Source organism: Acomys minous (genome assembly GCF_964271855.1).
Source record: "Acomys minous genome assembly, chromosome: 12".
NCBI classification, from domain to species: Eukaryota; Metazoa; Chordata; class Mammalia; order Rodentia; family Muridae; genus Acomys; species Acomys minous.
Genome location: NC_140493.1, coordinates 96,607,153 through 96,633,289, shown reverse-complemented (window position 1 = coordinate 96,633,289; position 26,137 = coordinate 96,607,153). Strand labels below are relative to the sequence as shown.

The following is a 26,137-nucleotide window of genomic DNA, read 5'->3' as shown; positions in this document are numbered from 1 at the left end:
TCCTCCGCAGGCAATCACCCCGTGCTGGCGTTTGCAACAGAACAAATTAAAGCGTGAGACTCCCCACTAAAGGTGATGTCGTCTGACTTTCTTAAATAACTATTTTGTTTCTGATTTTGTGACCTGATTTAAGATTAAAAAAAAAAAATCGTCTTGTAGCCTAGGCTGGCTCTTGAACTTAATCTACCATTAGTTTCTTATGCTAAAATCACAAGCATATGCCGTCATGCTCTGCTAATTAATATTTTTTTTAGTTGGAATGTTTATGACTGGTACGAAAATCAATATCTACAGATGTGCCTGAGATGAATGAAGTCTTCCTTTTCCTTGGTCAGCTGGGTACCTCCATCTCACCCTAGGAGCTAACTTACTGTTACCACCTCTGAGAGTGATTTGGACTCAGCTGTCTCAATTCCTTCCTGGTCTGTGAGATGTGTGGCCTTTCCAGGCCCTCAGGACCTCAAATCTGGTTGACTTTGCAAATAAACATTTATATGTGTATATTTTATGTACCTATACAAAATCTCTCCCTATGGCCTTCCGGGCCCGGGTTTCCATCTCATCGCTTCCTGGATTAAGAACCTGGAAGGGTGAGGGGCAGGGGTTGGGGGTGACAGACAAGAGGACCTGAAGGACTGAGGCCAGGGGTTGAGTGGTGGACTGCTGTGAGGCACTGTGGGGATTCCTACTTATATTTCTCTCACGAGGCCCCCTTCCAGCTCCGTCCAGCTCAAGCCTCTCTTTTCCTAGGGCCGGAGGCAGAGACAGAGACAGAGAGATACAGAGACAGAGACGCCGAGGCACCAGCATCTCTTCCCCCCCCTTCCCAACCCGCCCCACAGCTCTGACGGACGTCCATTTTCAGCCAATGGCGTTCGCGAATTGCCCTGAGCTGGCCAATGAGAGACAGAGGAGGGCGGAAGCCTGCCCGCCCCCCCCACTCTAGGCTTGGTTGAGCCGTGCAGGTAGGTCCGGGGCCGGGGGAGCTGCCTTTGGCACTGCTGCCCCGGGGGGTGGGGGCGCGGCGTGTCGGGGTGATGGTAACGCAGAGTGGGGTGTCCCGACCCGGGGATGCCGCGGGGGGCGGGGGGCGCCGCCGCGGGACGGCGGGAGGCTGAGGGGTCGCGGGAGCGGGCGCCGCCGAGGGCCCTGAAGGCGGCCGGGCTGAGGACGCGGGGACGCGTGTGTGGGGCGCGGGGACCCCCCGGCCGGCGCCCACCCTTAAGGCCTGGTCCTCGGGCTGTGGGCCGTGGCGGACCGGGGGACTGAGGGCCGGGATTGGTGGGTGGGTGGGGGGCGGCGGCACAGAGTGGAGCCCCCGGGGCGCCAGGCCGAGCGAGGTGGGACGGACGGCGGCGGGCAGGACGGGAAGCGGCATCCCGAGGGCCGCCCCCCTCCTGAGGCGAGTCCCGACAACGGCCACGGGCTCGGGGACGCGAGACCCGGCCACGGCCGCCCCCTCCTTAACAATGGGGACCGGGCCGGAGGAGTCGCGGGCCGCGGGTTGGGGGGTGGAGGTGGGGGGGGGGGAGGCTCCGGGACGAGGGTCCGAGGCGGGGGAGGGGCGCGGACTCGAGCTCTCTGGGATCTCGGCCCCGCGGTCCTGTGGAGCTGGGGATCGCTTCGCGGGGTGGGAGGTGGAGTCGTGGGGAGGGGGGGGGCGGGAGGGGGATCTCAGGCTCGCTCGACAGTCGGGTCAAGAGTCAAACTCCTCCCGTCCCCACCCCCCCAAATCCGATGAGCGGTAGGCAAAGTGATGCCAAGTGTTCCTAACCGAAGTGACAAACGGAGAGACAGAGCAAACTCACTCCAGAGCTCTTTTATTTTATTTTTTTTCAAATGGGGACCTCGACTCTGATTTTTAAGAAATTATTTTTAAAGAGGTGAGTGTGATATTTTTTGTATTCCTACTCCGGCATGCCTCCATTTTAAGTGAAGCAAGTAACTGGTTATGCTGGAATTTTCGTTCTGGCCTAGGACTTAAGGCACCTACAAGGGGGTCATTTAGTCCATCCTTTTGAACCCCTGCAAACTTAGCACCCTCCGTCTTCGAAATTAATTCCTTTGGTCTGTTTTTAAAGATTTCCGGGAAAGAGGGTCTTTCCTTCCTTCCTTCTTCCTATGTAGAATCAGCTCTGAAAAAAATTTTTTTTTCTTTGCTTTTTTTTTTTTCTTCTCATCTTGAGACAGAGCTTCCCTGTGTAGCTCTGCCTGTCCTGGAACTTGCTCTGTAGATCAGGCTGGCCTCGAACTCACCGAAATCCGCCTGCCTCTGGCTCCCAAGTGTTGGGATTAAAGTGTGTTCCACCACCGCCTGGCCTGAAATTTAATTTTAAGAAAAGTTAGGACACTGGACTTGTCAGAGAGGTTTTTAGTTGACTAAACAAAAGTAGCTGCAGACTTTTTGAGGTAGTTAGTAGATCATTTTCAGTAATGCTTATGAGATACTCTGGGAGCAATAACTTTTTTCCTGTGGGTTTTGTTTTTTGACTCTTTGATAAGTAATTTTCTATTATTTAAATTTCATGTTCTCTTTTGATATAAAATACATTTCTATACACATATAGAGACCCGCGTATGTCCTTTACAAAAGGAATTGTATATTGTACTTTTTTTTTTCTTTTTCTTTTGAGAGCAAATCAGTAAATAGCTTTGCCTGGCTCAGAACTCAGAGACAGTAGCCTGTCTCAGCCTCCTCTGAATGCTGGGACCACAGGCGTGCACCACTCCCAGCACTTGTGCACATTTTAGGATGGTAAGGCAATTGGTACTTAACATCCTTCCCAGATAGAATAAACTATTTACATACTCTAGATTATTTTTCCACTTAAGTAAAAAAGAAATCTTCCTTTTCAGACTTCCTTATCCGTGGTAACTGAGGGAATTACTTAGTCTCTTCCTGCTTATTTCTGAGTTCTCTGAGCTATTCCTGACACTATGAATGCTATTTGGATGCCTCTTAAGGTAAGATGCATTCACTTTTCATTATTATTTGCTATGTGTATTTTAGTATCACTTATTTGTGTTTTGAGATAGGGTCTCATTGTAAACCAGGCTGCCCTGGAACATTTTAGATTGCTTAGCATCGTCCTAACTTCATGAGCTTCCTGCCTCTGCATTCTAAGTGCTCGGATTATAGGTGCTTGCCCCATGTCCAGATCTGTCTAGAATGTTTATGGATTTGCTACTCTTCAGTTGCCTTACAGGGTACTACTCACCCTCAGAACTGTTGTTCCTTAGGATTTGTGCTACTGCTGCTCTTGATTATTGGTGTTAAGATATTAATGAAGTTCTTAAATTAATTTTTATTATAATGATGAGTTCATCTTTTTAACTTTAAATTATTACAGCTTACACACTTGTAAAATTCTGTTCCAAACCTGGTAGATGGGTTGGCAGTTCAGACTTTGAGGTCCATTTTTAAACAGGTACTTTAGAGTCATATGAAGTTGGGTGTGCCCCACTTTTGCAAATCAGTAGCTGATTCATGTGTTACAAAAGATGTGTCATTAACCATTTGTTTACTCTGACATTTCGTATTAGTATATTAAGGTTTATGTATGCAACTCTTCAAGAGTCCTGCTGGTCCTTAGACTATGGTTTTTCAATAGATAGCCATTGTGCCCTTTCCTTTCACAGCGTGCTCCTCATTTGGCCTGTGTGGACAGGTGACCATTTGAGAAAACCTCTCCATGATGTTTGTTCTTTAAGGCTGTTGTGGCTAAAGAACTCTTCAGTAGGACTAAGCAGAGGACACAGCTATGGGAAGTGAGGAAGGAAGCAGGAGGAAGGAGTGCTAGAAGTCCTCTGTCAGCCTTGCTTTCCTTGAGAATTAGTAATGGTGTAGTTAATATTGTTTTGTGGTGATCTGCTCACAGTAAAGTTGGAGAGGTTGAACGGAGAAACACAGGCACAAGTTCTGAGTGCCTAGGAACTGGAGGACCTTGTTTACTTGTGTTTCTATTCCCCCCCCCCCAAAGACAGGGTTTCTCTGTGTAGCATTGGTTGGCATAGACTCCCTTTGTAGACCTGGCTGGCCTCGAACTCACAGAGGTCTGCCAGCCTCTGCCTCCCAAGTGCTGGGATTGCGGGTGTGTGCCCTGTCTGGCTTGTGTTTCTACTTTTTAACAATTGTTTTGTGTCAGGACTTGCTGGTCTCTGTGATCAAGTTTCCTTTGTTTTAAGGTAGTAGATATGTTTAGGCCTACTTTTTAAAGACGATGTATAGTGTTTAATGTTTTACCTTTAATTCTTGGCAAATCTGGAGTATTAAAATACTGTAACCTCTGCTGTTGGACCAGAGTCCTTTGGCACGACAAGAATAACAGACCAAAAGTCAGTGTCCCTTATAGTGTGTATGAATTAATTTGTTAACTACTAGGGATTATAGTTACATGGCTATTTAGTTTTTTTTTTTTAATTTTTATTTATTTATTTATTTTATTTATTTATTTATTTTTTTGGTTTTTCGAGACAAGGTCTCTCTGTGTAGCCTTGGCCGTCCTAGACTCACTTTGTAGACCAGGCTGGCCTCGAACTCACAGCGATCAGCCTACCTCTGCCTCCCGAGTGCTGGGATTAAAGGCGTGCACCACCACTGCCCGGCTTAATTTTTTTTTTAATGTTTACTTATTTCTGAGTGTCTGTGTGTGCGTGTAGCTTAAATGAGACAGTCAATTTTCCTTCTGTTATGTGGGTTCTGAGGATCAAACTCAGGTTAGCAGACATGGCTTTCTTTACAAGTGCCTTTACCCTTTGAGGTATCTCACCAACCTATTTATATTTTTAATGTATGTGTATATGTATGTATGTGGTGTATGTACATATATAAATACGCACACATACAGATATATGTATGTATGTATATATGTTTGTATGAGTATGTGCACATGTATGTGTAGGTATCCATACATATATATGCATATGGAGGCCTGAGGGCAATGTTGCTGTCCACTATATTTTTTGAAGACATGGTTTCATTGAACCTGGAGCTCATCAAATAGGCTTGCATGGCTCGCTGGCCCATTAGCTGGGGATCTTACATCCACCTCCTAGTTGTTGGGCTGTTGCTCCTGGCCCTTGTGTGAGATCTGAAATCGGGCCCTCACTCTTGTGCGGTGCACAGTTTACTGACAGCATTCTCCAACTTCCGGTGATCTCATTTTAGAATGAACTCTAGTTGGTTAGACATTGTTTAAATGTTATACCTGAATATGTACTTGTTTCCATGCATTTAGAAAATGGTAGTAAAATGTGTCATCTTAACCATTTCCAAGCCACAGTACCAAAGAAATGAAAGCAGTAAAGGAAAAGTAAACTTCAAAACTCTAGTAATTTTGATGTAAGGCACTCCTGTCAGTTATACCTCCTCATGGAAGTTATATTTCCCCCTTTTCTCTATGTCAGACTCAGGACTCCCCCCCACCCCATCTTTTTGAAGCCTGGATTTTGTTATGCCCATTTGTGTCTGATGCTGCTGCAGAGCATATGTGGAGGTCAGAGGACAGCTTTGTTGAGTTTGTTTTGTCCTCCTACCTTCATATGCGTCCTAGGAATTGAACTCAGGTGTTGAAGTTTATTTTTCATAAAACTGTGTTTCTCTTAGCTTATTTCTTAACCCAGGTATCACACAGATAAATTGAGACTCTTATAACACAAGACTTCACAACACAGTCTAAACAGCTTAAGTCTGTTCCTAACCCTCTATGCTGTGTTCTCTCACTCCCAGCACACACCCCAGGGTGCTTGCACTTCATAGTTTTTCTTGGTGCTTCTTCCTTAAGCTCTTTCTTCCCCCTCTACCTTCAATCCCCTCTGCCTACGCTCCAGATGCCAGGCTTGAATGGCAACAGGTGTTCCCTGCTGAACCCTCTTGCTGGCTTTTTTTTTTTTTTGAGACAAGTTCTCAGTGTTACCCTGGCTAGCCTAAAACTTTCCTCTGCCTCCTGAGTGGGATTAAAGGCATAAACCATTACACCTGGCTTCTTTTATACTTTTTGTTGTTGGGATCAATCCAAGTATTTGAAAACAAAATTTAAAAATAAGTAAAAGCGGCTAGGCAGTGGTGGTGCACCACACCTTTAATCCCAGCACTTTGGAGGCAGAGGCAGGAGGATCTCTGTGAGTTTGAGCCCAGCCTGGTCTACAGAGAGAATTCCAGGATAGCTAGGGCAGTTACACAGAGAAACCCTGTCTCGAAAAACCAAAAACCAAAACAAAAAAACAAAAAAAGCTAACAGATAATTCCTTACATCTTCCCTGGATGAGAAGGAAGACAAGGTTCTTTTTGTTTTGTTTTGTTTTTGTTTGTTTTTTCTGAAACAGAGTTTCTCGGTGTAGCCTTGACTGCCCTGGAAATCACTCTGTAGACCAGGCTGGCCTCAAACTCACAAAGATCCACCTGTCTTCTGCCTCCCGAGTGCTGGAACTAAAGGTGTGCGCTACTGTTGAATTTTATAGGGTTTTTTCCTATTCCCGCTCTAGCTCCCAAATAATGGGAAGAAACCTGTTACATTTATTTTTGTTCTTTTGTTTTCAAGACAGGGTTTCTCTGTGTAGCCTTGGCTGTCCTAGACTCACTTTGTGAGTCTGGCCTTGAATTTACAGCGATCCGCCTGCCTCTGCCTCCCCAAGTGCTGGGGTTAAAGGCGTGCGCCACCACGCCCGGCTCTGTTAAATTTATAATAAGTTTAAAGCACAATTGCTGAGCAGATTCTCATGTATTCTAATCTGTCTGTTCCATCCAGGTTGTCAGCCTTGGCAGCAGGTGCCTTTTCCCACTGAGCCATCTTTCCTCCTTATCTTTCTTTATAAATGTTTTCCTGAAAAACAAAACAAAAAACCAAAGAGGACTGGCGTGGTGGCGCATGCCCTTAATCCCAGAATTTGGGGGGGGGGGGGGTAGGGCAGGTGGATCGCTGTGAGTTTGAGGTCAGCCTGGTCTACAGAGTGAGTCCAGGACAGCCATAGCTACACAGAGAAACCCTGTCTTGGAAAAAGGAAAAAAAAAGTTTTCGTAGCTGGGTGTGGTGGCGCACACCTTTAATCCCAGCACTCAGGAGGCAGAGGCAGGGGGATTGCTGTGAGTTCCAGGCCAGCCTGGTCTACACTGTGAGTCCAGGACAGCCAAGGCTACACAGAGAAACCCTGTCTCGAAAAACAAAAACAAAACCAAACAAACAAAAGTTTTCCTGCTCATTGCCACTTCTCCCTTCTGAGTTCAGGCTATCACCTTGTTGCCTGTATGACATTTGAGTTACCTCCTCACTCTTTTTGATTGCCTTCTGTCTTCCAAGCTTCTATCAGAAGTGATTTGGTAAATGTAGACTTTATTGAATGATGATATCTTTTTCTACTGTGGCTCTTCCCGCTTTCCAGCATTGTAGTTCAGTTGCTTTAGCCAAGCACCCATGGTCTTGATGGCCTGGCTCCAGTCTTCTCATACTCCGCAGCACACATGTGTTGGCAGTTTCTTTGTGTTCCTTGTGCCAGTCCTCTGAGCCTCCACACGGGCGCTTATCGGTTTTTAAGGGCTTTTACTATTTTCTGAAGACTTACTCCTCTTTCCTTTGCTTTTAAATATGTGTGTGTGTGTGTGTGTGTGTGTGTGTGTGTGTGTGTGTATGTGTGCCATGTGTGTGAATGTATGCCATGTGTGTGAATGTGTGCCATGTGTGTGAATGTATGCCATGTGTGTGAATGTGTGCCGTGTGTGAATGTGTGCCATGTGTGCGAATGTGTGCCATGTGTGTGAATGTATGCCATGTGTGTGAATGTGTGCCATGTGTGTGAATGTGTGCCATGTGTGTGAATGTATGCCATGTGTGTGAATGTGTGCCATGTGTGTGAATGTGTGCCATGTGTGTGAATGTGCGAATGTGTGCCATGTGTGTGAATGTGTGCCATGTGTGTGAATGTGTGCCATGTGTGTGAATGTGTGCCATGTGTGTGAATGTGTGCGAATGTGTGCCATGTGTGTGAATGGAGGCCAGAAGAAGGCATCAGGTCTCTGGAGAGCTGAAGTGAGCTCATTGAGCCACACACAGTAGGTGCTACGAAAGGGATTTTCTGGAAACATAAGAAGCGCTCTTAAGCACTGAGCCGTCTCTCCAGTTCTGTCTTCCTCCTTTAGGAACAGTTGCCACATGGTAGTCACATTAACCACAGAGCTCTGGTCCCTCGGGGTGTGCTGTGCTTGCAGCCCTTGCTCTGAGCCTCCATGCTCAGGAGGTCTAACACCAGGTGCCCATTAGTTTGCTTCTCTTTTACTTTCTGTTGTCTGTAAGTTCTCTGGGAGCAAAAACTGGCTCTTTTTTGTTTGCTTGTTTTGAGACAGGGTTTCTCTGTGTAGCCTTGGCTGTCCTGGACTCACTTTGTAGACCAGGCTGGCCTCGAGCTCACAGCGACCCGCCTGCCTCTGTGGGATTAAAGGCGTGCGCCACCACACCCTGCTCACGTTATTAAAGTTTAGAGAAGTTAGTACTGTAGACCTGCCTCATACCAGCCTGCCAGTTTATTTAATAAGGAACTGTTACCATTGTTCTTACACACGCAGGAGTGATTGTTGCCCTCCCTTCTCTGGAACTTTGTCTTCTTAGTCACACTGCGTGTGTGTGTGTGTGTGTGTGTGTGTGTGTGTGTGTGTGTGTGTGTGTGTGTGTTGTGTGTGTGTGTGTGTGTGTGTGTGTGTGTGTGTGTTGTGTGTGTGTGTGTGTGTGTGTGTGTGTGTGGTGTCTGGATCAGTAATCAGTCCGCTTCCTGATCATGGTTATATTTAACCAGCAGGGGGAGCCAAAGTTACTTATGAGGCTTTATCTCAAAGTTACTTATGAGGATTTTCAAGTTTACTAAGAGAAAGTAAAAGCTTTATTGACAAAGAACATGATAAAAGTTCACAAAAAGAAAATATAAACCATCAAGAAGCATATGAAAAACATTTCATTATAAGTAATCAAATGTATTCAAAATAAGTAATTTCACCTATCAAATTGGCAAATGAGCTGTCAGAGATGGCTAAAAACATTCTTTAAACATAGCTAGTGGGAATGTGCACTGGGCCTAATTTTTCTTGAAGATACTTGGGTAGCACATATCAATAAATTTATAAATGTCCTTTAACTGAGGTTCCAGCTCTATGAATTTATCCAAATGGAGGAAAGACATTTAGAAAGATTGTGAATAAAGATACTTATAGCATTATTTATGTAATGAAAACTGATATTACGTTTAAGTGAGCAGCAATATTAATGCACAGATAATTATGTTTGAGAGTAGTTTTATTTGTTTGTTCTTGTTTTTAGAGACAGGGTTTTTTCCCCCCTCAAGACAGGGTTTCTCTGTGTAGTCTTGGCTGCCCTCGACTCACTTGTAGACCAGGCTGGCCTCGAACTGACAATGATCCGCTTGCCTCTGCCTCCCAAGTGCTGGCATTAAAGGCATGCACCACAATGCCCAGCATTAGACAGGGTTTCTTTATATAGTCTTGGGTTTCTGGAACTTGCTCTGTAGACCAGGTTCACAGCAACCTCACAGAGATTCATCTCTCTGTTTCCTGAGTGCTGTACTAAAGGTGTGCTCCACGTTGCCCAGCAAGAAAACATGGGAAGTGAAACGTCCAGGCGGCAGAACTCCTGGACTGTGGCCGACCTTTGGTGCTGGCACATGAAGACAGGGATCGTTACTGACCCTTTCTTTTTCTTTCTTCCTTTGTTTCTTTTCTTTTTCTTTTTTTCTTTCTTTCTTTGTTTTTTTTTTTTTTCCGAGACAGGGTTTCTCTGTGTAGCCCTGGCTGTCCTGGACTCGCTCTGTAGAACAGGCTGGCCTCGAACTCATAGAGATCCACCTGCCTCTGCTTCCTGGGTGTTAGGATTAAAGGCATGCACAACAGCGGCAGGCTCCCTGAGCAGTTTTACAGTTGATACTTTACATATATGTTTGACATTTGCTATACTTTGCGTGCTTAATGATGAATTTGGTTCACTATCAGTGATTTGTATGCTTTAAAGAATAATTTATCCCCATATATTTTCTTTAGTAAATATTGAAGTAAATAAAAGTTGCATGTCAGCTGTTTTGCTTTGAGCACTATAAGTAATCTATTATAAAGCAATCCTTCCATCTTTTAGTAGGGTCTTGTGTCCAGGCTGTCCTGGAGCTCAGTTTATATCCCAGCCTAGCTTTGCTCTCTTAGCAATCTTCTGAGTGGTGCGATTGCAGAGCTGAGGCACCACACCTAGCTGTTAGGTTTTGCTGACATAAGTCTGAATGCTACTGGACACCTGTAATGGCTTTTGATGCTTTCTCTCATTTGTAATTTTCTTTCTTTCTTTCTTTCTTTCTTTCTTTCTTTCTTTCTTTCTTTCTTTCTTTTTTCTTTCTTTTTTTTCCTGAGGCAGGGTTTCTCTGTGTAGCTTTGGCTATCCTCGCTTTGTAGACCAGCCTGGCCTCAAACTCACAGCGATCCCCCTGTTTCTGCCTCCCGAGTCCTTTTTTTCTTTCCACTCTCTTATCCTTTACTATGTGCTACTTAGCAATTTAAGATTTTTGGTTGAGCACCTAAATTTTGTCCTCTTGCTTTCAGTAAAGTATTTTAAAGTCTATCAATGCTTTTATAGTACACATCTTTTTAAATAAAAGTTAATTTTATATAACTAGAGTTTAAATATATTCTCAAACTATGTGGCCGTTTTTAGTTGTCCCCTATGCAAATATTGGTGGTTTGTGGTTTTTTTATTTATATGGTTTTAAAGATTTATTTATTATGTGTACAGTATCCTGCCTGCCCACCAGGAGAGGGCTGTAGATCTCATTATAGATGGTTGTGAGCCACCATGTGGCTGCTTGGAATTGAACTCAAGACCTCGGGAAGAACAGACAGTGCTCTTAACCTCTGAGCCACCTCTCCAGATCCATGTTTTTATTTATGTTACTAGGGTCATATATATCAATTTCTTTTTTGTGTGTGAGCACAAGTGGGTGTATAATTATGTGAATGAAGGTGTGTACATTTCATTAGGCATGTGAGGAAGAGGACAACTTTCGATATCAGTCTTTGCTTTTCTACCTTGTTTGAGACAGGGTCTCGTTCTTGCTCTTCTTGTTGCTCTCTGCATATGCCAGTCTCCAGCTAGAAGTGCTGGTGTTCCACACGCAGGCCGCTGTGCCTGCCTGTGCTTGCTCTGGGGACCAGGGCTTACATATCAAGTGCGTTAACTACCAAGCCCAGCCCATATATGTTAACTTCTAATTATATAGTTCAGATGGCTCGTTATGTCTGTTTGTCTGTCTGGCTCTGTTTGTCTGAGGGGGCTACTCTAATATTTTTTGGAGAAAATACTGGTTATACTATTTAAAATTTATATAACTTATCCAAATTTTTGTGCTGTTCAACATGTAGAATATTGAAACTCACTTCATTATGGTGATGGTTGTTGTTGTTGTTATTATTATTATTATTATTATTGTATTTTCTGTGCTTTTAAATCAGTGAACTTCAGTCTTAAAAGAAAACTTACCTGGGCATGGTGGCCCAGGCCTTTAATCCCAGCACTGGGGAGGCAAGGATCACTATGAGTTCAAAGCCAGCCTGGTCTACAAAGTGAGTCCAGGACAGCCAAGGGTACACAGAGAAACCGTATCTTGAAAAACCAACCAACGAAATAAATAAATACATTTAAAAAAAGAAAAAAGAAAAAGAAATCTTGCCGGGCGTTGTGGTGCATGCCTTTGATCACAGCACTCAGGAGGCAGAGGCAGGCAGATCGTTGTGAGTTCGAGGCCAGCCTGGTCTACAAAGCGAGCCCAGGACAGAAAAGGCTACACAGAGAAACCTGTCTCGAAAAAACCAACCCCTCCCAAACAAACAAACAACAACAAAACCAAAACAAAAAGACAAAACAAAACAAAAAAACCAAACCAAACAAACAAAAAACCCACATGGCTGCTTTAGGTATAGATATATTACTTAAAATCCAATATTGCCAGTCTCAGTCCAGTGATTACTGGACTCCAGTGTCTTGTCCTAACCAGAATTATATCAGACTACATGCAGAAAAATCACTGTTGACTTATAGATGAAAAAGAGAAAGTGATTAGAATGGGTTGGAATTGAGTTGACTGATGATTGTATCCTCTCTCTAGAACACACTCTTCATACTTTAGAGGGAGAGCATCTGTATGCCCTGGATAGCTTTGCTGACAAGAATGCCTAATACTTTCTTTTTGAATAGATGCTTTGCCAACTATCTGTTACAGGGTTTTTTTTTTTTCAAGACAGGGTTTCTCTGTGTTATCTTAGCTATCCTAGACTCATTTTGTAGACCAGGCTGGCCCAAACTCACATCGATCTGCCTGCTTCTGCCTCCTGAGTGCTGGGATCAAAGGCGTGCACCACCATGACTGGCCTTGTTTCAGTATTCTTTAGGCACAGCTGCTTCTGTTTAAGCTTTTAAAATAATTGTACAATTCAGTCCTAAGTCCCTGAAGATAACTGTTCTAGTAATAGGATTTTGTGTTCCTCACTGATGTAGCTGCTTTTATTCTGGTAGATGACTGATTATATCTGTGACATGCTGGGTCTTCTTTCATTCTTTCATAGAGTAATTTAGAGTAACTTAAGTTTGAAGGAAACCTGAGTTTCTCGTAATGTACTTCTGGCAGTGAAGCTGCAAGTGTAACGTGAGGGCAGATTAGTGTACTTGGGTAATTTCTCAAGGAGCAATAAAGGGCAGAAGTACAGTTTGCCTTCTCACACTTCACAGGTGGGTCATTGTTACGCAAAGTGAAATTGTTTAGAAATACTATTTTAGCTTCATCTTTTGTTGTTGTTGTTTTTTGTTTTGTTTTTTTGAGACAGGGTTTCTCTGTGTACCCTTGGCTGTCCTAGACTCCCTTTGTAGATCAGGCTGCCCTCAAACTCATGAAGATCTGATTGCTTCTGCCTGCAGAGTGCTGGGACTAATGGCATGTGCGACCACGCCCAGCTTAGCTTCATCTCTTAAAATGCATTTATCTATTTATTTATATACTGGTTTTTTTTCAATGTAGGGTTTTTCCGTGTAGTCCTAGCTGTCCTGGATGGAACTCTTCTGTAAGCCTCTGGCCTCAAATTCAAGAGAGCTACCTACTAGGATTAAAGGCATACACCACTACACCTTGCCACAAATTTAATTTTTAAAAAAGTATTTTAGGTATATGGGTGTATTGGCTATATTTGTCTCTATGTACTAAATGTGTGCCTGGTGCACAGAGATCAGAAGAGGACATCAGATCCCTTGGAACTGGTGTTACAGATGGTTGTGAGCTGCCATGTGGGTGGTGGGAACTGAGTCTAGGTCCTCTGTAAGAGCAATCTTTAATTATTGAGCCTTTTCCCCCCAGCTCCTGTTTTGCTCTTTTTGGTGCTATTGTGATTGAATTTTTTTTATCTCCTTTTACCCCCCCACCCCTACCCCCCATGTTTTGGTATATATGTATGCATGTTCACGTAAATGTAGGCATGTGTGTGTGTTTATATGGAGGCTGAGGTTTATGCTGGGAATCATTCTCAATTGCTCTTTCACCTTATTCATTGAGGCAGGCCCTTTTTGTTTGTTTGTTTGTGTTTTTGTTTTTTGAGACAGGGTTTCTCTGTGTAGCCTTGGCTATCTTGGACTCACTTTGTAGACCAGGCTGGCCTCAAACTCACAGCAATTCACTTGCCTCTGAGTGCTGGGATTAAAGGCATGCGCCACCATGCCTGGCATGTTTTTTGTTTTTTGTTTTCCCCTGAGACAGGGTTTCTCTGTGCATCCTTGGCTTTCCTAGACTTACTTTGTAGGAGGCAGGGTTTTTCAGTTGAACCCAGAGCTTATCAGTAGTCTCACCAGCCAGTTTATTCCAGGGGTTCACTTCTGAGATTGAAAGTACAAGTGGGCTGCCGTGCCTACCCTGTGTTTGAGTGTTCTGAATGTTTTTCATTCTTACACAGCAAGTACTTATTATAATTACCATTAGTATATTGACCTCACATAGCTTTATTGAATTTATTAGTGCCAGTACTTTGTGATTTTCTTAGTGTTTTCTGATAGTTCCTGTTTTTAGACAGAGCCTCTCTCATGCAGAGTCTCATGGACTCAGACTTAATATGTAGTGAGGCTGTCCTTGAACTCCTGATCCTTTTGCTTCTAACTCTCAAGTGCTGGGACTATAGGCATGCACCACACCTGGCTATATCTAGTATTTTCTGTATACAAGATTATAGGCGCTGCAATAAAAGTAGACTTCTTTCTTCTTCTTTTTTTTTTTTTTTCGAGACAGGGTTTCTCTGTGTAACCTTGGCTGTCCTGGACTCACTTTGTAGACCAGGCTGGCCTCGAACTCACAGTGATCCGCCTGCCTCTGCCTCCCAAGTGCTGGGATTAAAGAGCCACCACGCCCGGCTCTTCTTTTGGTTTTTTGAGGTAGGGTTTCTCTGTAGCCTTGGTTGTCCTGGATTTACTTCGTAGACTAGGATGGCTTCAAACTCACCACAGTCTGCCTGCCTCTGACTCCCTGAGTGCTGAGATTAAAGACATGTACCTCCATGCCTGGCGTGTTTTTTTTTTTTTTTTTTTTTGGTTTTTCAAGACAGGGTTTCTCTGTGTAACCTTGGCTGTCCTGGACTCACTTTGTAGACCAGGCTGGCCTCGAACTCACAGTGATCCTCCTGCCTCTGCCTCCCAAATGCTGGGATTAAAGAGCCACCACGCCCAGCTCTTCTTTTGGTTTTTTGAGGTAGGGTTTCTCTGTAGCCTTGGTTGTCCTGGATTTACTTCGTAGACTAGGATGGCTTCAAACTCACCACAGTCTGCCTGCCTCTGACTCCCTGAGTGCTGAGATCAAAGACATGTACCTCCATGCCTGGCGTGTTTTTTTTTTTTTTTTTTTTTTTTTTTTTTGGTTTTTCAAGACAGGGTTTCTCTGTGTAGCCTTGGCTGTCCTGGACTCACTTTGTATACCAGGCTGGCCTCGAACTCACATCGATCCACCTGCCTCTGCTTCCCGAGTGCTGGGATTAAAGGCGTGCGCCACCACGCCCGGCATGCCTGGCGTTTTAAAAAATTTAACATTTTATTTCTGTGGATGTTTGCGTGCATGCATGTCATGTATATATATGTATGCAGTGCCCAGTGAGACCAGAAGAGGGCGCTGGATCACCTAGAACTGGATTTGTAGGAGGTCACACTCCTCCTTGAGCCAGAGCTCCTACCTGCTGAGCATCTCTCCAGCTCTGGTCATGCGGTTTTGCCCTATAATAACGCATGTTACAACAGACTTACAGCTGTTAAACTAACCTTGAATTACTGGAATAAAACCACGTTTAGCAAAGGTACTCCTTTTTTTTGTTTGCTTCTGGATTCATTTTTGTTTTATTGAATATTTTCATAACTATCATAAAGAATATTGATCTATATTATTTTATCATGAGGTTTTTATCTGGTTTTGGTATCAGAGTAATAATGGCTTTGATTGAAATGTGTCTAATTGCCTAATTACTCAATGAAGATAAAATAGTTAAAGATATAATTAATGTTTAAAAGTCTATCAGAATAAAGAAGAAGCCTAGAAGTGTCTCCCGGAGCAACAGCAAAAACTTGAGAATGAAAAGGCAGAACTCAATATGATTAGATTAGGTCACCAAATTTCCCTTTCAGATTTTTTGCTTATTTTGAGACACTTATGGTAGAGGTGACCAGTCTAACACTTTAGATTCCTGGTGCCTTAACTTTTTTGGTTTTTAGAAACAGGGTTTCTCTGTGTACCCTTATTGTCCTAGACTCACTTTGTAGACCAGGCTATCCTTAACTCACAGTGATCTGCCTGCCTCTGCCTCCCTAGTGCTGGGATTAAGGCGTGCTCTCTACATTTTATTTTATTTGGGGTATTTGGATCTGCTTCTTTTTTTGTTTTTTTTGAAACAGTGTTTCTCTGTGCAGCTCTGGCTGTCCTGGAATTGCTCTGGAGACCAGGCTGGCCTCGAACTCAGAAGATTTGCTGGCCTCTGCCTCTTGAGTGCTGGGTTTAAAGGCCTGTACCACTACCACCCTGCCTTGGGTATGCTTTTAAGAAACACTTAATTTTAGACTTCTGTGATAATTTAGGCAGTCTTCAGAAAAAGGTTTCAGAAGAGAGAATTGGAAGCCTAAGCCTACTAAAAATTTACTAATTGATCTTTGTAAATTATTAACCTTGATCTTTTTCCCCCTTTAAAATAACATTGAATAGATCCATAATGCTTTTTGTATGTATGTACCATACAGCATCTAATCATACACCCCCCATCTTAATAAATGTCTATGAATGAAAGGAAAGGAATGATAGAGCTTTAAAAGTTCGCCCATTTCTAGTAACATTTAAAGTAGATTTAGGGGTTATATAAAGTAGAACGCTTGTTAGTTGGCTGTGTATTTAGCATGTTTGAGACTGTGGGTTCAATCATCAGCAACTCTCCCAAAATGTTTTAATTAAGAGTACAGGTTTTATTGTTAAAGAAAAATTTTGGTCTGTGGGTCTAAATACCAGTAACAAGGTTTTATTAAACTTTTTTTTTTGAGCTGGGTATGATAGTGCATGACTTTATTTTTTGAAATAGACTCTTACACTTTGTGTTTCTGGCTGTCCTGGAACTTGTTACGTAGACCAGACTGGCCTAGAGAGCCCAGAGAACTGTCTACTTCTGCCTCCTAAGTGTTTAAAGGTGTGTGCCACCGTGTTGAGCTGGGCAAGATCATAATTTGATAGTACTACCATGGATATTGCAGGCATTGTGAGGTTTTGTTTTTTGTTTTTTTTCCTTCCCTTTTCTTTTAGTGCAGTTTTGTTTGTGCCTAGGCTAGCCCAAAAACCATTATGTAGTCCAGGCTGCCCATGAGCTCGTGATCCTTCTGTTTTACTCTCCCAGTACTAGGATTACAGGTATGTTGTATCATGCCTTGGAAAGCATTTCTCTGTTTTGGTAGGTTGGTTTTGATTTTTCTTTTCTTTTTTCTTTCCTTGGCCTTTCAAGACAGGGTTTCTCTGTGTAGCCTTGGCTGTCCTGGACTCCCTTTGTAGTCCAGGCTGGCCACGAACTCAAAGCAAATCTGCTTGCCTTTGTTGGGATTAAAGGCATGCACCATCATACCTGGTTGGTTTTGGCTTTTTCAAGACAGGGCTTCTCTGTATAGCCTTGGCTATCCTGGACTTACTCTGTAGACCAGCCTGGCCTCGAACTCACTGCAATCTACCCGAATGCTGGGATTAAAGGTGTGCTTCGCCACACCCAGCGGCATTTCTCTTTTTAAAAATATTTTAGTTTTATTTACTTTATGTGTATGAGTGTTTTGCTTGCAAATGTGTATATGCATACGCATACCTATTGCCTTTGCAAAGGTCAGAAGAAGGTGGTGGATCCTGCAACTGGCGTTATGGATGGTTGTGAGCCATTATGTGTGAGTTGGGAATCAAACCTGGGTCCTTTGCAGCTATGTCTCCAGCCTGCTTTCTCCTTTCTTTTTAAGGTAGGGTTAAAGGCATGTGCCTTCCACTCCCGGCCCGAGTAGCTGGGATAGTAGACACAACACCTGTATACCTGGCTTTCCTCTCCTTTTACCACAGAAAATAGTTTCAACTAGATATTACTGGTTTTTATTGCGTACTTGGAATTAGTTAATTTGGGATAATTTTGTTAAATTTATGCCTTAATGTCTTAATGTAGGAGTTATGGTTGAAAATAATACTGGATCCTTAATTTTGTTAGTCTAAATCAAAAAAGCGAAAAAGTTGAGGAAATTATGTAGGATTTCTTTGTAGATGATTGACAGGTAAGCTAGGACTTTAGCATTTCCTGACTTCCAGTCTTGTTGACGTGTTCTCAATAACATTACATCTGTTTGATAGTTTTGTACCCATGATGATTGGTTAAATGTCTTCAGGTTTCATCATCTGAGCAGAGGCCTCTCTGTGTAGGTTTTGTAGTATGTGCCTCTCTAGGAGTGGTCTATCTTCTTTCTCCAAGTGTTTCCAGAATCTTCCCCCTCATCCCCCCCACCCCCACCCCGAGTCAGGGTTTCTCTGTGTAGCCCTGGCTGTCTTGGACTCACTTTGTTGACCAAACTGGCATCAAACTCACAGCAATCCACCTGCCTCTGCCTCCCGAGTGCTGAGATTATAGGTGTGCGCCACCATGCCTTTCTAGAATCTTGTTGGCATAAATGCCTTCTTTGCCAGACATGGTAGTGCAAGCCTGTGATTCTACCATTTGGGAGGCTAAGGCAGGGGCTCATGAACTCAGAGCTAGCCTGACCACACTGGGAGACCTCCACTCAAAGAACAATCAGCTAGTCAGACAAGTAAACAAAAACTCCTCTATTTTGGAGAGGATGACAGTTTTGTGTTTTGTTACATAATTGTGTTTGTTTTGGCAGAAGTATTTCTGATTTTATTACAAAATTTGTTTAAATTAACAAGTTTTTTCCTTTATTTTTTTCTCCTTGAGATAGGGACTCTCACAAAGCGTGGTGGTACACACCTTTAATCCCAGCACTTGGGAGCCAGAGGCAGGCAGATTTCTGTGAGTTCAAGGCCACCCTGGACTACAAAGCAATTCCAGGACAGCCAAGGCTACACAGAGAAACCCTGTCTCAAAAAAAAAAAAAAAAAAAGTAAAGGGATACAAGAGTATCCTGAGGTCCTCCTCTGGCCTGCTTATGGCCATGTACATTTGAATATATAACACGTGCTTTCCCAACACAGAAATACACACACACACACAGAGGTGAGGTTGGGGGAAGGGAATGATGTGCCTTTTCACTGTCTATGTAGTGGAAAGTAACTAACTTTTGCCTCCACCCAAGTGTTGGGATTATAGTTTGGACCTGTCTGTGATGTGGTGGCAAGGATTGGCTGAGATTTTTTGGATGTTAGCTAAGCACTCTGCCAATGATGGAATCACTCCTCCTGGTTCAGGCTGACCTCAAATGCAGTATCTGCCTGCATCAGACTCCCCAATAGCTGAGATTATAGGGTGCTATTGTAGTGGCTTGAGTTGAATTTTAATGCTATCTTTTGACTTGTTCCCAGGTTATTTCTAGTTTTAGAAGTGGTTTCAGAGTTAGCCTTTTGAATGTTAGTTTTGCTGCCAACATAGTTAATTTATGAAGTTGCCTTAGAATCATTTTTTTTTCTTTATGAATATCTGATCATTTCTATGTTGAGAGAATATATTTATTTAATTTTGGGACTGTGGTATTAGTATGAGGAGGAAAATTACCTTGACTTCATTGGGGGTTTATTTATTTTTTACTTTTTGGTTTTTCAAGATAGGGCTTCTCTATGTAATAGCTCTAAGTGTCCTGGGACCCACTCTGGCTGGCTTTGAACTCACAGCGATCCTCCTCCCTCTGCCTCCCAAGTGTTGGGACTAAAGATGTGCACCACCACGCCCGGCCATGTGGAGTTTATAAAAAGGAAAGTAGTTTTTTTGTTTTTTGTTTTTTTTGTTTTTGAAACAGGTTCTCATGGAGTATATACTCTAAAATAAGAGAAATTAATCTATGTTACTAACATGTCAGAATTATTGTGTTGATGTAAATGTCATCAGGACCAAGGTTCTTGCCTGATATCCATTCTGCCTACTTTGATGTTGGTGGCATTTTAAAGATATATCTTTGTTTGTTTGTTTGTTTCTTTTGTTTTTTGAGACAGGGTTTCTCTGTGTTATCTTGGCTGTCCGTTTTAGACCAGGATGGCCTTGGAACTCACAGAGATCTGCCTGCCTCTGCCTCCAAAGTGCTGGGATTAAAGGCATGCGCCACCACTGCCCGGCTCTAGGGTCAGTTTTTAAAATACACTTGTTTATAAACTTGGTGTTCCTAGTTTTTTGGACAGGCTATACTGTGGTTCTGGTAGGCTTGGATCTCTGTCTTCCCCATGCCCACTTAAATGTTAGAATTGTAGGCATTCATCAACATGCTTGAGTTAGGTAGTGAAGTTTTTGTTGTTGGTGGTGGTTTTTTGTTTGTTTGTTTGTTTGTTTGTTTTTTTGAGACAGGGTCTCTGTGCCTAGCCTCAGCAGTCATCGAACTCAGTGTCTGTTGGCCTTGAACTCACAGAGATCCACCTGCCTCTCCTTTCCTCCTGCTGAAATTACAAGGAACATGCCACTATGACTGGCTAGTCAAGTTTGTTTTTGTTTTTCCGAGGCTTTGGCTGTCATGGAATTTGCTCTGTAGTCCAGGATGGCCTTGAAATCATGGAGATCCACCTACCTCTGCCTCCTAAATGCTGGGATTAAAGGTGTGTGCCAGTACCTCCCGGCTTTTTTAAGTTAAAAAAAAAATTTATATGTATATTTGGTGTTTGGCCTACATATATGTCTGTGTGAGGGAGTTGGGTCCACTGGAATTTGAGGTACAGACAGTTGTGAGCTGCCATGTGGGTGCTGGGAATTGAACCAAGGTCCTCTGGAAGAGCATTAAATACTCTCTTAACCACTGAGCCATCTCTGTAGCCCCAAACTCTAATCATTTATATCTTTTTTTTTTTCTTTTCTGAGACAGGATTGTGAGACTGTCTCACAATACCTATAATTACCACGGTAAACTTGATTTTTAAAAAATGAATAAGAAACAGTAAATTTGATGCTATCCTTATTTTTTTATTTATTTTATTTTTTACATACACATTTATATTATCCCACATATATACAATAAACTACCTATAGTAAGAATAACCATGACACAATCAGGAATTATATAAATGTTATATTCTTAGTGTTTTGGCTATTTGTATTTGACAGTTTTGAAGAAAACATCTTTCCTCTCGGTGTGTCTAAAATTCTGAATGTAAATCAATCTCCATCACATCTGCTGTCTTTATTTTTTATCTTTTTAAAATAACAAAAGTATGGAACTGTGTCAAGTGAAATAAGCAAGACTCAAAAAGTCAAATAACATTTTCTCTCATGGGAATGATTGAATCTTTATTATATATTTCTTTCTTTTTTTCAAGACAGGGTTTCTCTGTGTAGCCTTGGCTGTCCTGAACTCGATTTGTAGACCTGGCTGGCCTTGAACTCACAAAAATCCATTTGCCTCTGCCTCCCAAGTGCTGGGATTAAAGGCATGGGCTGTCACAGCCTGGCTGGATAGTCAAGTTTTTAAGAGTTGGGATAGTAACAATATTATGAGTTTCTTTCATTAATATTTAGGTTTATATTGTAGAAGAGTTTGTCTTATTTCTATTCTGTTAATTTAGATTTTGTAATCTTTAGATCAGGACTCTAGTTATTGGTCCTCCTGTATTAACATCCTCTGTGGCATTACTATAAATTAAAAAGTCCAAACTAAGGATCTTTTCTAGATGTGTATGTAAATATGTATAAATTTATCAGTTTATCCTTGTGTAATTTGACTTTAGGACTCTATGCTGCCTCCTGCCTTTGGTATTTGAGAACCACAATTATGTTTGAGAGTGTAATAAAACAAAAATACAGATGGAAACTCAAGAGAAATATAGATGCAGATGTTGCAGAAGCCTGACTTTGTGGAGTAACGAAAACTGTTCTGCAGCGATAGGTGTTTTTTTTTTTTTTTAGCTGAAGTGACACATAACACCGGATACTGGTTTTGGTAAACCACACAAAAAAGCATTGAGCATTTTGCATCTTCCTTTTTAATGGAGTACCCTTCTCATCTGCTGAGTTTGGTGATTTAGTTGCTGGGACAAATTTTATGCTATTTAATTTTAGTAAGTCCTAATAACTTTTTGGCATCTTTAGCTTTAGAGAGAGTGGATTTGTATTGTGTAATGTAGTGCTTTACGTCATATTAACTTTTTTGTTGTTTGCTTTTCGAGAGAGGGTTTCTCTGTGTAGCCTTGGCTGTCGTGGAACTCCCTCTGTAGACCAGGCTGGCATTGAATGCAGAGATCTCCCTGGCTCTGCCTACCGAGTGCTGGGATTAAAGGCGTGTGCCACTACGCCCGGACTATGTTAAATTTCTTAAAATCCAGAAAAAGTTCTCATATTAAGACCTTATTTGGGAGGAAGGAATCAATATCGTACCGACAAATTAGCTGTACGAGGAATAAGGTGCCGCGGCTTTTAAATCAACCCTGGTATATGACAAGTTTGCTTTTGTTGTTAATTGTTAAAACTTTTAGCGCGGCAGTGAACTTTAATTTGGTGGTAGCAAGAAACATAAATATTTTTGTGTAATGAATGCTTTTTAGCTTATTTTGGCGGATCTGACAAACCAAGAAAACTAAAAACCAAGAAGAGAGTTTAACGAAAACTACAGTTCCCAGCGGGCCCGGCGCTGGTGGGTCATCATTTCCCCTCTAGCTCCCAGCTGCCCCTGCCCGGGCTAGCCCGGAGTCGGTCCTAGCTCGCGCCTGCGCAATGGTGTCCGCTTATTTTTTGGTTTGGCGGCTGCGGAGCGTGGCGCTAGGGCTAGCAGCCAGCCGTGTGCTGCAGTGTTCAGAGCCGGGTGTAGGACAAAGGGCGGGTGGCAGGACCGCGTCACTGGCCAGGGCGCTTCCTGCCCGGCTCAGAGCCCGCCTGGCCTGGGCTCCCGTGGCCGCAGCAGCGTCCCCTTCCTTCACTGTACACACAGTTCTTCGCTCACGTCCTCTCGCCCTGCCGCGCCAGGCAGCCCTCATAACCGGCGCGCGGTACCGCCAGCCCCAGCGCGGAGGGAATGTGGCGGCGTCGGCGCCTCAGGTTAGCCTCCCCTCGGCCAGAGCTAGGGCCCCGCGCCGCCTGCCGCAGTGCCGCGTGTCGCCGCCGCACGTAGCAGGCAGCGGGCTCCGGCTTCCGCAAACTGAGGCGCAGGAGCCGCGGCCGCGGCGAGGAGCCATGACTGAGGCGGCGGCGGCCGCGCCTCCTGGCAGCCCGCGGGGGCGGCGAGGCGGGCGCCCCCTGGCGGCGCGCCGGGGCGGAGCGGCCCGCCGCAGCCGCAGCCGGCGGAGGCGCTGCTGTCCCTCCTCCCCGTGTCCCCGGCACTCGCCCGCTCGCTTGCTCGCTCCATTCTCCCTCCGCTTCAGATTAAAGGGGGGGGAGGGAAAAGGAGCTCGGCCGCCATTTTCCCAGTGCCGCCGCCGCCACCGCCACCGCTCGCCGAGCCGGCGGGAGAACCAAGCGCCGAAGCGAAACCGACTCGTCTCGCCGCGGCGGCTAGGGGGGCAGCCGAAGCGCGCTCCCCGGCCGGAAAGAAGAGCCCGGGGTGGCGGCCAGGGTGCGGGCGCGGGCTGCAGACGGCGGCGCTTGTTTGTGCGGGGCGGGGGGGCGGCTTTACCCTCTGCCCCCGCCCGCCCGCCGGGGCTGCGGTCCTCGGCCGTGCCCAGGCCCCGCCGGGACGGAGGAAGGCCGGAAAAAGGGCTCGAAAGAGAAGAAAAAGCGGCCGCTCCCCGCCGCCTTCCCCTCCCCCTTCGCCTCGCCCCCCCGCCCGGAAAGTCAGGGCGGCTCCGGGCGCCGGGGGGGAGGAGAGCGGCGGGCCGGGCCGGAGCCGCTGCCGCGCGCCCCCGCCCGCTGGTCCTCGGCGCCCAGGCCGGGGGGCTGTTTGCAAACTGCGCCCATTTTGTGGGGCCGAATCCGCCCGGGCTACGCTCCTCCATCACGTGGTAGGTGCTGCTGCTGCTCCTCTCCTCCTCCTCCCGCTGCCCTTTCTCCTTCTCCTCGCTCTCTCTGTGGCTCCCATTTCTCTCTCTCTTTGTTAGTTGTAACTAGAAAGGCAGGGCAGGGGAAGAAAAATCCCCGGAACTTTAAATGGCCTCTCCGGGCTTCCCCGCTGCGGGTCCGGGCTGGGAGTCGCCCCAAGGGCGGGGGTGTGCGGGGGCCCTTCCCCACCAGCTGCCGCCTCGTTCGCCAGGCTTTCCTTTGGCGTTCTATTTAAAAAGGCGGCCTGGAGAACATGGTTTATTTCCGTGAAAAAAAAAAAAAAAGACCAAAAACAAACTCTTGCTCTCGCCTTGAACTTCTCTTGACTGCAAAAGGCCTTTCTTTGCTCGAACACATCTTGCATGTCTCTCTTACGGTTTGTATCACAACTCTTGATTGTTAACATTTTTGTTGTTTGTATATTGAGGTCATTTGCGTTTTCAAATCTAGTCTCAGGCAGCCCCCACCCCCATCCCTTTTAACTGAAGAGGAAGAGGTATTTATTTGCTTTTAAGTGAGTTGGAATCTTACTGCTTTTGGGGGGGTTCTGTTTCCGGCTGACGGTCTTTTGATTCTCAGCAAGTAGTTTATAATTGCTTTCCATATTGTAAACAATCCTACTCCCATGTTTTACCTAGAAATCCTTTTGTTTTCCATGTTGGAATCCCAATGTGGATTTTTAGAGAAACTCGTTACTTAACTATTGCTTATTGATTGCCTTAGGGGAAAAGGGGTGACATGATGGCGCCACTTTAAATTGCTCTTTCCTCCGCCTGTTTTTTCCTCCTTTATCTTGGAGGTCACTGGAGCATTTTCCGTGACCTATTAATAAAACCGCACTTTGAGGGTGTTAGCGCTACAACTCCTAGGGGTTAGAATTTGGTACCTTAAGGATCGAGAGACTCGTATCCTGCAGTCCCCAAAGTTAAGAGAAATCTCGCTAGTCCTCCAACCTAGCTTTCCTCCCCTCCATTCACAAGCCTGCTGTTGCCATATCCTTCCGTCACGTGGCTAGTAATCATTGTGGGTTTTTGTTTGTTTGTTTGTTTGTTTTGGGGGTGTATTTCAATATTTTAAATTGTAGCTAAGGGAAGCGTTCCTCTGCCCATTGGAGAGATCACAATGCTTTACTTTTTTTTTTTTTAAACTACATTCGGAGAACATTTTAAAATAAGCGATAAAATTACATAATCCTTGCCTTGCATAATCGTGATATAGTTACAGAACTTCTTCTCAAAAGTACTTTCAAGAAAGGAAAATCGTTACATTACATTGATTTCTGTTTCTTAGAATGGCCTGTAGTTTGTATTATGACCCCCCCTTTTGTTTTTGTTTTTAAGGTCATTTAAAGTACCAGTATTTACAAAGGCATAAAGTGGGCGTGTTTCCCTTCCCCCTGTTCAATGGCTGTGCTTGGTTCCTTGTCTTATATACTCTTACCAATTCAGAAATTGTCAATTAACTGCAGGTGCTGCCCATTGAGACCTTTTCCCTCTAACAGTGCATACTTTTGATGTGTTTCTTGTTGCGTTTTTGATAGAGAAGTTGTTTTTAATTATAGTTTTCGAAGCATACTACTGGTTGTATATTTCTTCATGTCAGATTTCTCCATAAGTGGGTAAATTCTAACTATAAAATACGGAAGTACATTTTTCTTTTTCTAGATAAGTTACTAGCTTTAAAAAGTAAATTTGAAATGTAATCTTGGGTAGCATTGATCTGTTTTCTCCTGCCATGTATGTTATCAATGGCTTGGGCCGTTTTCTTTGCTAACAGTTACATCATGTCATGTGATAGGTGCAGTGTGATGTGTTGCTCTAAAAATAAGGCAAGGTAAAAATGCTCATCCCTTGGAAATTTAAAAAATGTATTGTAAGTGAGATAACGATCCTCAGTCATGGAATTTTGAATTAGATTTCTACTAGGTTTAGCCAAAAAAGTGTACAGTTCTTTTGACCTTTAGAATATTTGGTGTTACTTGCTTGTGACCTCTGAACTTGAGATGGTTTGACTTTATTTTTGAAGTGTGAACTGCTTGGAAACATTAGCTTTTATGTTAGTTTTTTTCTTTTTGGTGTTTTGAGACAGAGTGTCTCTGTGTAACAGCCTTGGCTATCCTGGACTTGCTTTGTAGACCTCAGAAGTGCTGGGATTAAAGAGGTGCACCACCACACCCAGCTGCTTTCACATTAATTTTTTAAATCTTTATTCTCCTGAAGGTAGTTATCATGTAAGTGCATATGAAGTAAATATTTATGATTTGTTTCTGTACACAATTAAAGAGTCATCAGTTGAGGTGAGGTTGCCCACGCCTCTAATCCCAGCATCAGAGATTCAGAGGCAGGCAGATCTCAGTGAGTTCGAGTTAGCCAGGTCTGCAAAGTAAGAGTCCAAGACAGCTAGGGCTACACAGAGAAACCCTATCTCAAAAAAAAAAAACAAACAAAAAACAAAAACCCAACCAGCCAATCAAACAAAACAAAA

The 26,137-nt window shown here is 43.9% G+C and overlaps 1 protein-coding gene across 15 annotated transcripts in view; it reads left to right on the top strand.

Annotated features, from left to right (window-relative positions):
- Window positions 1-891: 891 nt before the first annotated feature.
- The window catches only part of KANSL1 (KAT8 regulatory NSL complex subunit 1), a 122,191-nt gene continuing 96,945 nt past the window's right edge, over window positions 892-26,137 (top strand). For 3 of the 15 annotated variants that reach the window (XM_084750005.1, XM_084749999.1, XM_084750008.1), the window contains exons 1-2: window positions 1,653-2,755; window positions 2,857-2,964. The gene's annotated coding sequence lies outside the window, so the exon portion shown is untranslated. The other 12 variants (XM_084750007.1, XM_084750010.1, XM_084750003.1 and 9 more) reach the window with 7 other exon arrangements.